The 12,966-nt window shown below is 39.3% G+C and overlaps 1 long non-coding RNA gene and 1 other non-coding gene across 2 annotated transcripts; both read left to right on the top strand.

Moving 5' to 3' along the window:
- The first annotated feature begins 9,317 nt into the window (after positions 1 to 9,317).
- Positions 9,318 to 9,388, top strand: trnag-ccc (transfer RNA glycine (anticodon CCC)). Its single transcript has one exon. It is a non-coding gene; the product is annotated as a tRNA-Gly (tRNA).
- An 865-nt stretch (positions 9,389 to 10,253) lies between these two features.
- On the top strand, positions 10,254 to 10,774 carry LOC141767526 (uncharacterized). The gene is made up of 3 exons (XR_012593880.1): positions 10,254 to 10,308; positions 10,381 to 10,537; positions 10,655 to 10,774. It is a non-coding gene; the product is annotated as an uncharacterized LOC141767526 (long non-coding RNA).
- Positions 10,775 to 12,966: the final 2,192 nt, after the last annotated feature.

Below are 12,966 nucleotides of genomic sequence, written 5' to 3'. Positions count from 1 at the left end.
AAAACGAGCCCTTCATATCTACATAGGGAGCAGGTCCTCTTCACGGAGTCCGCATTGTTTCTACAGTATCCCAGAACGGACAAACCAGACACTGACTCTAGAGTTGAAGGACGCCGTCGGTTTTCCGACACGATTAGGAAGGGAGGAGTGAGTGGAGGGGTATTCAGTTAGTTGCAATCAGCAACCTCACCGCTAGATGCCACTAAATCCTACACACTGGTCCTTTAAAGCTGCAATGACTGTTTGTTTTTTTTGGCCACTTGGGGGCAGCGGAAAAACATCCAGCAGTTATGGAGCAACATTATCATTCATTTGGAGTTCCTGGCCACCTTAGTCCACTATTCACTCATTTTTAGCTCTGTTTTGGTTTCAACCAACTCCGGAGTGAAATATCTGTCTCTTTAGCTGTTAAGTGCTCCACTATGTTCACCAGCTAGTTGCTAACTGTGTCTGTGTCCTGTTTGGTGCTGAGCAGTTAGTGTACAGATGTTTTTTTGAAGCTTTTCGTTGAGAACAGCTGCCTGCTGCTGCCCAAAATAACTATCAGAGCGGTTAGAGTGAACCAAAACAGTAAAGTTGTGGGTCGGACAGCTAAACAATGAACTGAAACTTGCTATGAACCTCCGTCAAGCCGAGGCAAGCTTTAAAATCTCATTTTAAACAAACAACAAATAATTTTTAAGGTTTCCTGTTATCAGCTAAATCATTGGAAAGATACTCTATGACAACTCTGGGTTGTGATTATCTAATTTGAACTGTATTTTGCTACCCACAGACCGTCATTAATAGATACAAAAGATTGACATACTCAAGACAAGGATATTCGCGCTGGAGAAGTCTTCTGAACTCCTCGACACTCTGCCAACGTCCTCTACTGGTGAGTTACTTCATCAGAGTTCAACTCGACAAGATTTAAATGAACAGCTATCTCTAAATGACACCATCACTTTCCCAAGACTCACTGAAACAAAACCATTGAATTAATGTGCTGTGAATGGGAATTCTACCTGCTGGGATAAAAAAGATAAGTGCAAGACTGTACTCCCACAGAGGGCAAAAGGTGGGCATAAATACGGACCACAGTTGGGGGTGACATTACAACTGTAAAACAGGTTTGAACCATTAATACATTTCCATGTGACAGATGTGGAGATTGCTTCTCATAAATTTGGGCATGGGAGTATTATGAAGAGTGCCAGTTGACAGAAAAATCGTCCGGTCATACGCCTTCTCCAAGTCCACAAAACACATGTAGTCTGGATAGGCATACTCCTAGGCCCCCTCCAGGATCCTTGCGAGAGTGAAGGATTGGATGTTCCACGGCCAGGACGGAATCCGCATTGTTCCTCTTTGATCCGAGGTTCAACTATCGACCGAACCCTCCTTTCCAGCACCTTGGAGTAGACTTTACCAGGGAGGCTGAGTAGTGTGATACCCCTGTAATTGGCACACACTCTCTGGTCCCCCTTTATGAACAGGAGAACCACCACCCCGGTCTGCCACTCCTTAGGCACTGTCACCGACTTCCATGCAATGTTGAAGAGACGGGTCATCCAAGACAGCCCCTCCACACCCAAAGCTTTCAGCATTTCTGGACAGACCTCATGAATCCCCATCCCCATCCTCATCTAAAGTGACAATTCAAACTGTAACTCTAGTTATGGGAGACGCCGTTATCGGAAACCTAAGCCATTAGAAAATTTAAAAAATACTGCATTCCAGATGCTATGGTCTGTGACATAAAAGAGTATTCTTTAGTATCAACTAAAGTAGGATTTCATTGAAACATTTAACTGTATGAGCAAACTAAAAGCCCAGTTTTTTATGAGTTGACCACTTCCAATGGTCAGCAGACTTACCACTAAATACATGGCTCCTGCGGTCTGAAAGGGATCGACTGTATTCATAACTTGAATCTGTTCTGGGGATTCAGGCATCTTTCAGGGCAGATTGCCTCCACCCAAGCCGATCCAGAGTGAAAGTGCTGATGGACCATTTTTGGTTCAGCCTGGGACACCCAACGACCTGATGATGCACCTTGACACACAGCAGCATTGGTACTACAAAGACAAGACATCACAGCATCAATGTCAGCGTGTTGACAACCAGCCTCATGGATCAGTCTCCTAATTACCCCTCTCTTCACTCTCCCCTGCCTCACCCTTTTTGTGATTCACTAAATAATACCGGCATTTAATTCACACAGGAGAGGAGATACCTAGGGCCCTGTTCAGACCTGGCATTAACATGCATCCTGAATGATCGGATCACAAGTGGACAGCTTTAAACACGTAGTAACACACGGCTAATACAGCAGACGTTGTGACGTAATATTACAGGAATTTCAGTACCCTACATATTCTTGAATTTGGGTACATTTAATTAACATCAAATGCCATGCCTCTTCTTTCTCGTATTGAGCATGGACCTACTGCTTAGTACTGTTGCCCCCACCAACGCCTAGAAGCAGGCTCTTCTTGAGGACTTCATATTTCTATTCCTGTTTTGATAAATACTAGTGAACAAAATGTACTCCACCAAATCTGCAGATTGAAATTACATCAACTACTATCCAGCCAATGTCCGTCATCACAAAACAAAATAACAAAGAACGATTTTGACGCACTAATTTCAGCAGCATTAAACGTCAGGTCTTTGGCAGGCAAATTATTTTTGATTAGTGATTTGATTATTAAGCACAATCTTGATTTTATGTGTTTAACTGCGGCAGTGCAGCAGTTCTTATTGAGTCAATCCCTCTCGACTGCAGCTTTATGAGCAGAGACAGAGTGCATAAGAAACGAGGTGGTGTTGCCATTTTGTTCAATAATTCTTTCCAATGCAAGCAGATGTGTTTTGGAAAATGTGCTCCCTTTGAATATGTTGCTCTTCAGTGGAATTGGAGCCATATCCTTAAACATCTATAGGCCACCTTAATATTGCGCACCAGTGAATCATGGCTTTCCCTTCCACACCTGCCCCATTTGTGTCAATGATTTTGTGGATGATTTCAATTCCAAAATTACAATAGTTATTAATTACAATTACAACAATTAGTTACAGTTTACAATTACATGTTATTGATGCCATTGCCTTCCACTAAAGTAAAGGTAATTTCTAGCAAGAAAAACGCACCATGGAGTAATGCCACGCTGGTAAAAAGTCAAATGAGTGTCGAAAAGCTGAACACAGGTGGCAAATAACAAATCAAAAAACTTAACGGGAGCAAAAATATTTGCTGAATTTGCCTTCTTCACTGACAATTTAGACAATGTCCTCCGTACAGGCTACAGTCTGTATTGTCCTTGCATCCACTTAAACTCAATTCAATTAGCTCTAAAATATTCTTGTGTACAGTTTGTGCAAAGTGTGCATTTAGTTGTTTGAAGTGAATCAGCTCCTTTCCCATTCTCTTCTTCCTCCCCCTCTTCACTCTCCCCTCATTCGGCCTCTTCTCTCCTCTCAAACTCTTACCCTGCACTCCTTCCTCTTCCTCCTCTCTTCTCCTCCCCTTTTGTCCCACTCCACACAGACTCTCTATCTAATAATCCATCCATCTTTGTGCTGGAATGGAGGTCTAATGCTTTCCATCTGTGTGCATCAGTGGTGGGGCTTCAAGGGCAAGGCCTGCCACTCTTTATTCACTCCCCCTTCTCCACTTCAACTCCTTTCCAACAAAACCCCCGAGTCTGGTTCCACTCAGCGTTAAAGTCTAAGATCTCTCTCCATGCTGGGGCCCCTCCTGGCCCGAGGCAGCAGGGGGAGGTCGGCCAGGTCCCTGGATCCTGGAGGTTCTGGGTCACTCTGAAACCAATGAACAAGTCAATTAATCACATACATAAAGTTTCCTGGTCCACATCACTTTTACAGCATATTCTGCATTGAAGCAAAACAAAATTAAATCTGCAGATTAGATAACTTTCTACTCCCCTCACAACAGTTCATGTGTGGAGAAGTTTCCCAATGATAGTCTGTGGACAGTTCTCAGGTTTCTTCAGAAAGTACGTGGCTTGCATTGTGTGAAAATGATGAGATTATTGGGAAGTGAGCTGTTTAGTTGCTCAAGTACAAAACATAAACACTTTAAATCACTTTAAATCCATTTGATGCTAGGATACTTGACTTTTGTATAAAATGTTGAAAACAGAAAGGTACATTATTTTATTGTCAAACTACCTAATTTTGCTTCTGCACAAATGTTTTTGATATTTTCTATTATCTAAAAAGAAAAAGAAAAAAAAGAATGGGATATTAAAAATATTAAGTTTAACACATGATTATAAAACAACAAAAAAGCTTTCATGTGTGACTGGGAGGCACTATCTATAACACGAAACTGCACTAATCAGAATATTTATCTCATATCATATGAAACGGCATGACTCATATCATGTTTTACTGGACACTGTATTAAAAAACGACTTTATTGTCATTCTCAATCTGATCACACATAAGACACTTCCAGTCTTGTTCTGGGACTCTGAAACGGTTGAGCGATATTATTTGGACACAAGTTGTTCTCTGGTTATATTTAAGGTGACATTGTGCTCTGGGTGTGTTTTAATGAGATTGTATGTTGTTTTTTTTGGTTTCAACTGGTATGCTTATTTACTTGAATTAATTGATAATTTAAGCAACAGAAAAAGATAAAAGATTAAAACTTTAGAAGAGAGTCACCTGTTTATCTGTGCCAACGTAGGAAGTGTATTTGCAATAGTGCTGAAACAATAAGTCAATTAATCGATCGACTTAATCCTTCAAACCACAGAAAGTTCATTGACAAGGATTTTGATTTACAATTTATCATTTCAATCTTTTAAATCACATCTTTAAAAACACTTTTACAGAATTACTTTTCTTAACCAACATTGTTTTCATCTATCAGCTTTCACTTTCTTCGTATGTTTTATTTCTTTTATTGTGAATTTTACTAAAAGTGCTGCTTATGTCCCGTCTTTATCTTTTAACCTTAAAGGTTTCTAAAGCACTTTGTGCCTCTTTGCTTGAAAAGTGCTCTATAAATAACTTTTTATTTGTACATTATTTATCATGTTGAATGTCAAACTATTTCCGTTTCCTCCTTCTCAAATGTGACATTTTACTGCTTTTCTCAGTTTTATATCAAAGTAAATTAAATTAACTATCTTCTGGTTTGGGCCTATAGATCAGACAAAATAAGCATTTTGAACATCAGATATTTTTCCACTATTTTCTGACAATTTTCTAGACTAAACAATCAAGTGATTTAACAAAAAGAAAAGTAATAGACTCAATGTCTTCTTTTTTTTCTTTTTGTTAAATCACTTAATAATAATAATCATTGTTTGCTGCCCTAATCCGCATAATGCATTTGTGATAACAATAATTATGAAACAATAGTACTTATTTAACTCAACATCATTGTAAATGAGGGCCTGCCCTCAATGATCACTCTGAGATATAAATAAATAAATGAAATAAAACATATAAACACTTTATAGGCATTGAGCGTTTTACAATGTTTTTTTTTGTTTAAGTAAAAGCCTTTTGCTCATCTTATAAAATAAATGAGGAGTGCGATCAGCCCACCCAGCAAGACTACACGTGGCATGTGGACTATGACAGTGATGAAAGAAAGACTAATTGTATAGTGGGCAGCCCAAACTCTGTCTGCAGGAGATTTTACAGTATAATGCATCTTGTCATGGTGGAGGAATGCACCAGTGCCATCAAAGGGAACATCCACCCGAAAACTGAATGCAGCCTCATGTTGTTCCTCTGGTTTTGGATTACTTTAATCAGAGTTTGTGACCATGAAGTAAACTTACCTGAGGGAAGGAAAGCAAGAATTGAGACTGTGATGATGATGAAACTACAGCTGGACTCCAACATCAGCCTTTGTTTTAATTATTAAAGAAAGATATTGCAGGGGAATTTTTGTTCAGGGTGGAATTCTGCAGTAATTCTGTGGCAGCAGAAGTCATCAATTTTAGCAAATTAATGGAAGAAATGATTTGAGGGAGGTTTTTGTTATGCATAGCTGGCAGTGAGACATCCATACAGTGCTGTGCTCTGAGAAAGGCTCTTTCTTTTATCTTCCCTCTTACACTGTGACCGATGCAATACTGCAGTCTCAACAAGACTGCCTTTGTGGAAAAGTCCTGATTTGGATTAAAGGCGTCGAGTGTGTTGTGCACATTAGGCTCAAGGTCTCTTTCAACTCCTCTGTGCAGAATCGCTGCTGAGATCAGATGTGTGATTATGATCGCTCTCCCGTTTCCTGGTGATAAAGGTGTGAATGGATGTCTTTGCAGTATTCAAAGAGACTGCAGCAGTACTGTCCTGTGTTAGTTTGACATTTTGGGAAATGCTTATTCGGTTTCTTGCCAAGAGTCAGATGAGAAGATCACTACAAGTCTCATGACTGTACAGTAAATACGAGAAGCAGCAGTCAGCAGATAGTTATCTTAGCTTTACACAAAGACTGGAAATAGGGAGAACAGCTTGCCTGTTTGTTTAATCCGTACAAAATGCAACGTATAAGAACAACAAGTTGTGTTTTTCTTGGGGTTTAATGTGCTGGCAGATTTTTTGTTGCTGGCTTTAGCTTCATATTTACTGTAACCTGCAGTTTGTGAAATAAAAAAATGAAAATTTCATTGTTTAAATGAATAGTTTTGGGAAATACACTTCACTTTCTTGCCGAGAGTTTGAGTTCGTAAACTACATTAAATATGAAGCTACAGCCAGCATTAAGTGCCTCTGTTCAAAGTTTCAAAACCTGCCAGCCAGTACATCTAAAGCTTACTAATTAACACATTTTATATAATTAGTTTAATTTGTACAAAAATGTCATAAAAATGAGAGCCATGCTAGCTTTTCCCCTGTTTCCAGCACCTCTAAAGCTCACTAATTAACATGTTACGTCCTGTTTGTTTAATCTGTACAGAGCTATAGGCTGTCCCCCTATTTCTAGCCTTTATGCTAAACTAAGTTAACCAATTTCTGTCTGTAGCTTCATATTTAGCATCATTGACATGGGAATGGTATTGATAGTCTCATCTAACTCTCAGTAAGAAAGCTAATAAGCGTATTTTCCGAAAATGTTGAACTATTCCTTTAAACTATTAAATTCATTATGATGGCTTTTTTCAATCTTTATTTTTTTCATTTTATAAACTGTAGGCTTCGGATATCCGTATTATAGTACTGTTACTACTGTTCAGAATAAAACTGGGCCTCATTTAAATATGTAGGATTGACCCCAGGCTTCGTATCACAGATCTGTGGGTGTAGAGAGTTTGGTATGAGCTGTATGTGGATGGTCTGATTAATATTTTATCTCTACATGTGTGGAAAAACATGATGACACAACATGGCATGTTTCAGTGCTCCCTCTTCCCGTCCTCTCCTCTCTGCTTCTTTCATCTGCTCTCTCTCCTCCTTCTCTTTTGATATCTTTTTTTTTAAAGGTCTGTGTCTGTACATGCAGGCAACACACACACACACTCATACACACACATATTCAAACACATGAAACAACATTTCTCATTATCGGTCCCGACCAGCAGGCGGCTTTGTAATCACACAGTTTTTTTATGTATGTGTGTTGTGCTGCAAACACACATACGTATACCTATCTCCTTTGGTTTTCCACACACACACACATCTTCCATGCACAAACTGAGTCATATTTTTTTTCTCTGTCTCACGCACACACAGATGTCAAACACAGCACTGCATAAAGCCTCAGCCTCAGTCTTGAATAGAGCCAGAAATAGCATTGGGTTTGACTTGGAATCGGCTTAAGTCTTCAAAGAGAAATTTTTGATGTAGCAAAGGGAGTGAAAGACTGAGGGAGGGATGGGGGAGAAAACTGAGGGGAGAACAGAGCAGATCTGGTTCTCATATCCAGCTGTAAAAAAAAGGGGGGCAAAAAACTTCAAAGACGCTCGTTGCCATGGTAACTGTATGGTGCCTGCTTTTAAAGACCCACCCCCCCTTTGCTCAAACACACATACATGTAGCAAATAAATTGGTGGCAGCAGAGGAGTCGAGTGTGTACTGGGTGCAGACTTAATACTTTTATATTTCTCCATCTCCGTCTCTTTCTGTTGCTCTCCACATCCGGTATAGAGATCACATTGATGTGTGTACCGATGGGGACTACTGCAGCTAATTAAAACCCAATAGGGTTAGCAACTAATGCTTCAGATTCCCTGTGTGAAATGATTGGTTTAGTCTTATCTGGCAGCTTCTTCATGTTTTTTTCTGTATTGATGTTTGAAGCTTGTTCCCTGTAATTATTGCATGCTATCACTTCATAGCTATAGTGGATCTAAATACCAGTTGTAATCAGATCCGTCTCCCATCTCTGTCTTTTCCTTTTCCGTGTTTGTGCAGATTAAGTTTTGCTTCTGTGTTGCTGCTCATTTATTGACTGTTAAACCTGCAGTAGGAAGAACGTTTTTGGCATCATTGGGCAAAAAAAATCCATAATAACTTTTCAACATATTGTAATTCAAGTGTTCTTAGAGATAACTAGACTTCTGTACCTCCTCATGGCTCTGTTTTCAGGCTTTAAAAAAGCTACCCGTGACAGGAGACTTTGACCAATCACAGGTCATTTCAGAGAGAGCGTTCCTATTGGCTGTTCATTCAATGGAGGCAGCTCTTTTGACTTTTTTTCAGATTACCTGTCTCATGCAATACTGTCAGGATATAGTGACGTTTTATAAAAATAACTTTTTTAATCATATTTGCTCCGTTTCTACCCACTGCTGCTTTAAATGGATTTTTTAAGCACGAGCTAAACATTCATCCTGTCAGAGATAAAGTACTAAGAGATAGAAGTTGTTGTATGGACAGGTTCAATTGATTTTAATCTACTTGATCTGCACTGATAGTATATGATCATTCTCACATTTTTAACTAGCAGCGTGGCTTTATGGATGGCAATGTCTGTCTGTGAGTTGGGTAGTCCAGGTCAAACATATTATTTGCCCAATCATTTTGCTTTGAATTGAGACTGAATAACTTACACATTCACAGATGTATGCAAAATACAATTGCAAAATATCTTTTTTTAGCTTTGTATCATGCTAAGAGCATAATACAGAATTAAACCAGCATGGAGGTAATGATTTTCTGTAATAATGTTTCTTCAAGCAGACCTCATAGTCAAAGTATTATATGGTAATTGTACAGTATGTTGAGAAATAAGGGCTAAAATGGGCTGATTTCAGATTGGGAAGACAAAAGTGTATTTAGTATGACAGATTTTTTTCCAAAATTACTTTAATGTAAAATAAATAACTCATAATCAGAATAAGCTAACAGCGCTGCTGGTGTAGTGGTATCATGCAAGATTCCCATTCTTGCGACCCGGGTTCAATTCCCGGGCAGCGCATGTGTTTACTTTGCAGTATTTGTATATGTTTGAAAACAATACCTGTATATAGTATGTTGTTGGACATTGTTGCTTTTTAAATATATTTTATACATATTTATATATAAACGTGTAAATATTTTTGTCTAGTAAACATAATAGTTCTGTGTTATTTTTACTTATCTTCGTTCAGCTTTGTTGTCCTTGTTTTCAGCTGTGTCTATTTCTATCTTCTTGTAATTTGTTGTTGGAACTGTGTGAAGATATATTGAGATCAATTTAAGCCCAGAGTCAAATTCCTTGTATGTGTGCACGTATGTTGGTCAATAAAGCTGATTCTGATTCTGATGTTAATAACCTCCACGGATTATTTCTACAGGTAAAAGGGTCCACTGAAGCTTTTATGTGCAGGGCCCAAATTGTCATGCCACAGTCCTGTTCAAAGATCATAAAAAGCCATTACTATTATTATTATAAAGGACAATTGTAATAGTGCTGTGAAGGTCACATAGGTCATCAAACGTTATGTACAGCTGTGTCTCCATGACCGTCTGTGACCCTTGAACAATGTGAGCCTCTTTGCCTTTTTGATTCATTTCTGTTTTGTTTTTTGTCCCTCTGCCTCTGTCTTTCATGGCCGTGTGATCACAGGGGTCTGTCATGCATTAAGAAGAACTGGGTCTAGCTAGTTTGTCCCCGGAGCGTTTCCTGTCTGCAGATGGATGGATGGACGCCCAGAGACTCTGAAGCTGAAGCTCCGATGCTGCCAGTGAGTTCAAGTCAGCTGGGAAAAGGGAGGTTGTTTACGTCTAAAATGATTTCTGTTTTGATCACCGAGGCGCCATGGTCACCAAGAGAGAAAAATCAGGTTAGTCAGTCAGGATCTCTCCTCTACACTTTTAGGCTGTCAGACGTAATTGTTGTTTGGAGCCCTTGAGAGGGTGAGGCATGTGGAAAGCAGTCCATTAATGAACTTGTGCTGTTTTTATTCTCCTTCCTTCGTCTCTGATCAGACATCAAGAGAGGATGAATGATGATTTTCCTCAACTTGGTGATGTTGTCTAAACCAGAGAGGAGTATTCGGAGCAGCTGTACCCAAAACACTTCCTCCTCGTGGTTTGAGGCTGACCCCAAGACCAGCTGGGAAGAAAGAGATGGCAAAGAGCAGCGGTGAGGACACTCATGCAATCATAAACAATGTCATTCAACCAAGTCAGTCAACTTTCCAATAATAAATGAAAGCAGGTTGCTTTCAATGTTAACAAATGTCTTTAATACTTTGAACAGGCTGCACTTTCATGTTATGCTTTACTGACTACGGGCTGTAGTACACATGCAGTAAAAAACGACAACAGCATTAAGATCTAAAGAGCAAAGTCAATCCAGAGTAAAACTAAAATGTTGCGATACCAAATGGTACTCAGGGATTGAATTTTGTTCAACATATCGCCTCATTTTTGTTTTTAGTTGGTTAGTTTAAAGGGACAACACCCGCTCATGAATAGATAAAAAGTGTTGAATGGACAGGGTGCCCTGGTAGCTCACTGGGTTACATGTACACCATTAAGGCTGAGTCTTTACCCCAGTGACACAAGTTCAAGCCTGGCCCATGGCACTTTGCTGCATGTCATCTCCCCCCTGCCTTCACTGTCTCTTTCACTATCAAAATGTAAAGCAGAAATGCCACAAATATAAAATCTGGGAAGTGTTACAATGGTCAAAGTTTAAGGGATATTTTCCTCATTTTGTGATATATGCTTATTCGGTTTCTTGTGAAGAGTTAGATGCAAAGATTAATAGCACTCTCATGTCTGTATGGTAAATATGAAGCTACTGTTAGGAGGTGGTTAGCTTAGCTTAGCATAAAGACTGGAAGCAGAGGGAAACAACTAGCCTGGCTCTGTTCAAAGTTAGAATATCTGCCTACCAGCATGTCCAGAGCTTAATTAGTGAGCTTTAGAGGTGCTGGTAGGCAGAATTTTAACGTTAAAGAGAACCTGAACCTACTTTCAGGCTTTATGCTGAGCTACGCTAATTGGCCGCTGGCTTTAGCTTCATATCTTACGGTCAGACATGAGACTGGTATCAATCTTAAAATAAGCTTATTTCACAAAATTTTGACCCAACCAGATGTTAAAAGAAATCCAGAAATTTACATAATTTTTTTCAGTGCCTGGGCAAATAAATATGGGTGTCTGCTGACCCACAAATGATTAAATGAAGTAACCCTTTTTTCATGCGCTGCCTGTGTCAAAAGATGAGATTAAACGAGCCATTTTGATTTGCGTGCCTGTCCTAAACGTAAAACAGGGACTGATTTAGATTGTACTGCTTTCTATGTAAGCATCTTCTTCCTCCTACAGCATTAGGGAGGTCTATATACAATATAACCAACAATATACATGAGAATGAAAATGCACATTAGAGCATCATGTAACGGAGCACATAAGCAAAATCATGTAGCCGTAAAGAGATTTTGTGTTTCATTCTCTCTCTGTGTGCACCTACGCATTAGAGTGACTTCTCCAGTGGATACTCTATGTGTCGCTTTTGTATCAGTGTTCATTTCTACCTGTGTACCATACCTACTATGTTATGTAAAGGCCTTGTTCTGCCAGGAGGAGTGTTGCTGTAAAAGCCTAACAAGCCTCTATGTGTCACTATCAACCCCTGTGTTTACTGCAGTGGGGAATTGTCATCCTCAGTCAGTTGCATTTGGCTTGGGCTTTATTTACACAGCATGAGAAACTCCAGTTGCAGCATTGCCTACTCCTCACACACAGTGACACCTTCTCTAACAGAACAGTGCTCTTATATTAGAATCTGTGTAACCTCACTGAGTCTGGCCTCGAATCTAATCTTGACTTCCACAGGTAACAGGTAATATTATGAGCCAAAAATGTCCTGTTCCCGTGTAATAAAAATGTCTCTCAGACAGAGCTGCCTTTGAAGCCAGATGTGAAATCCCAGTCTTCCTGTCGTGCTTTGAACAGGACCTCCCTGCATCTCACCCCAAAGTCTCATTTAATATATTCACAAATCCTGAATCCTAGACTAATCAGCCTCACTTTCTCCCCTTTATCTTCCCAAACCAGGTGGCTTTGTGGCTTTATGCTGTAATTAAAATAATGCAAATGGGGTAATCCTGTAAAACAAATCCTTCTGTCTGACGTTAATGAAGGCCCCTACCCGTTTTCTTGTGTAATGAAATATTTTGCTCTGAATAAACCAGCAGCGCTCTCTCCACAGAGACATACCAGTCAGACAGCCAGTCAGGATTAGGCATTTTACAGATAGACACGTTGCTTTGGTTGAGCTGCAGACTGAAAATGATCCAAAAGATAGAGTGAAAAAACAATGAGAGCAAGTCAAACCACATGCCACATATTTTACTGCTTTACAAGCCAACGGTCTCTGTAGTAAAGGATTGATTTGAAGATGTTGTATTATTCATCATACCTGTTGTTATTTTTTTAGAGATCAATAAATGGTTTAACACCATTGCAATAGTCAAATAAAACATTACTGTTAACTTATTCTCCATATCATAGTGTACAATTAGACTTCCATTTTCTCCTTCCTACATTGTGTTTCCACTT

The sequence above is a fragment of the Sebastes fasciatus genome, chromosome 5 (assembly GCF_043250625.1).
Source record: "Sebastes fasciatus isolate fSebFas1 chromosome 5, fSebFas1.pri, whole genome shotgun sequence".
NCBI classification, from domain to species: domain Eukaryota; kingdom Metazoa; phylum Chordata; class Actinopteri; order Perciformes; family Sebastidae; genus Sebastes; species Sebastes fasciatus.
Note: the sequence above shows the minus strand (reverse complement) of the source record. Positions and strands in the feature narration are given on the sequence as shown.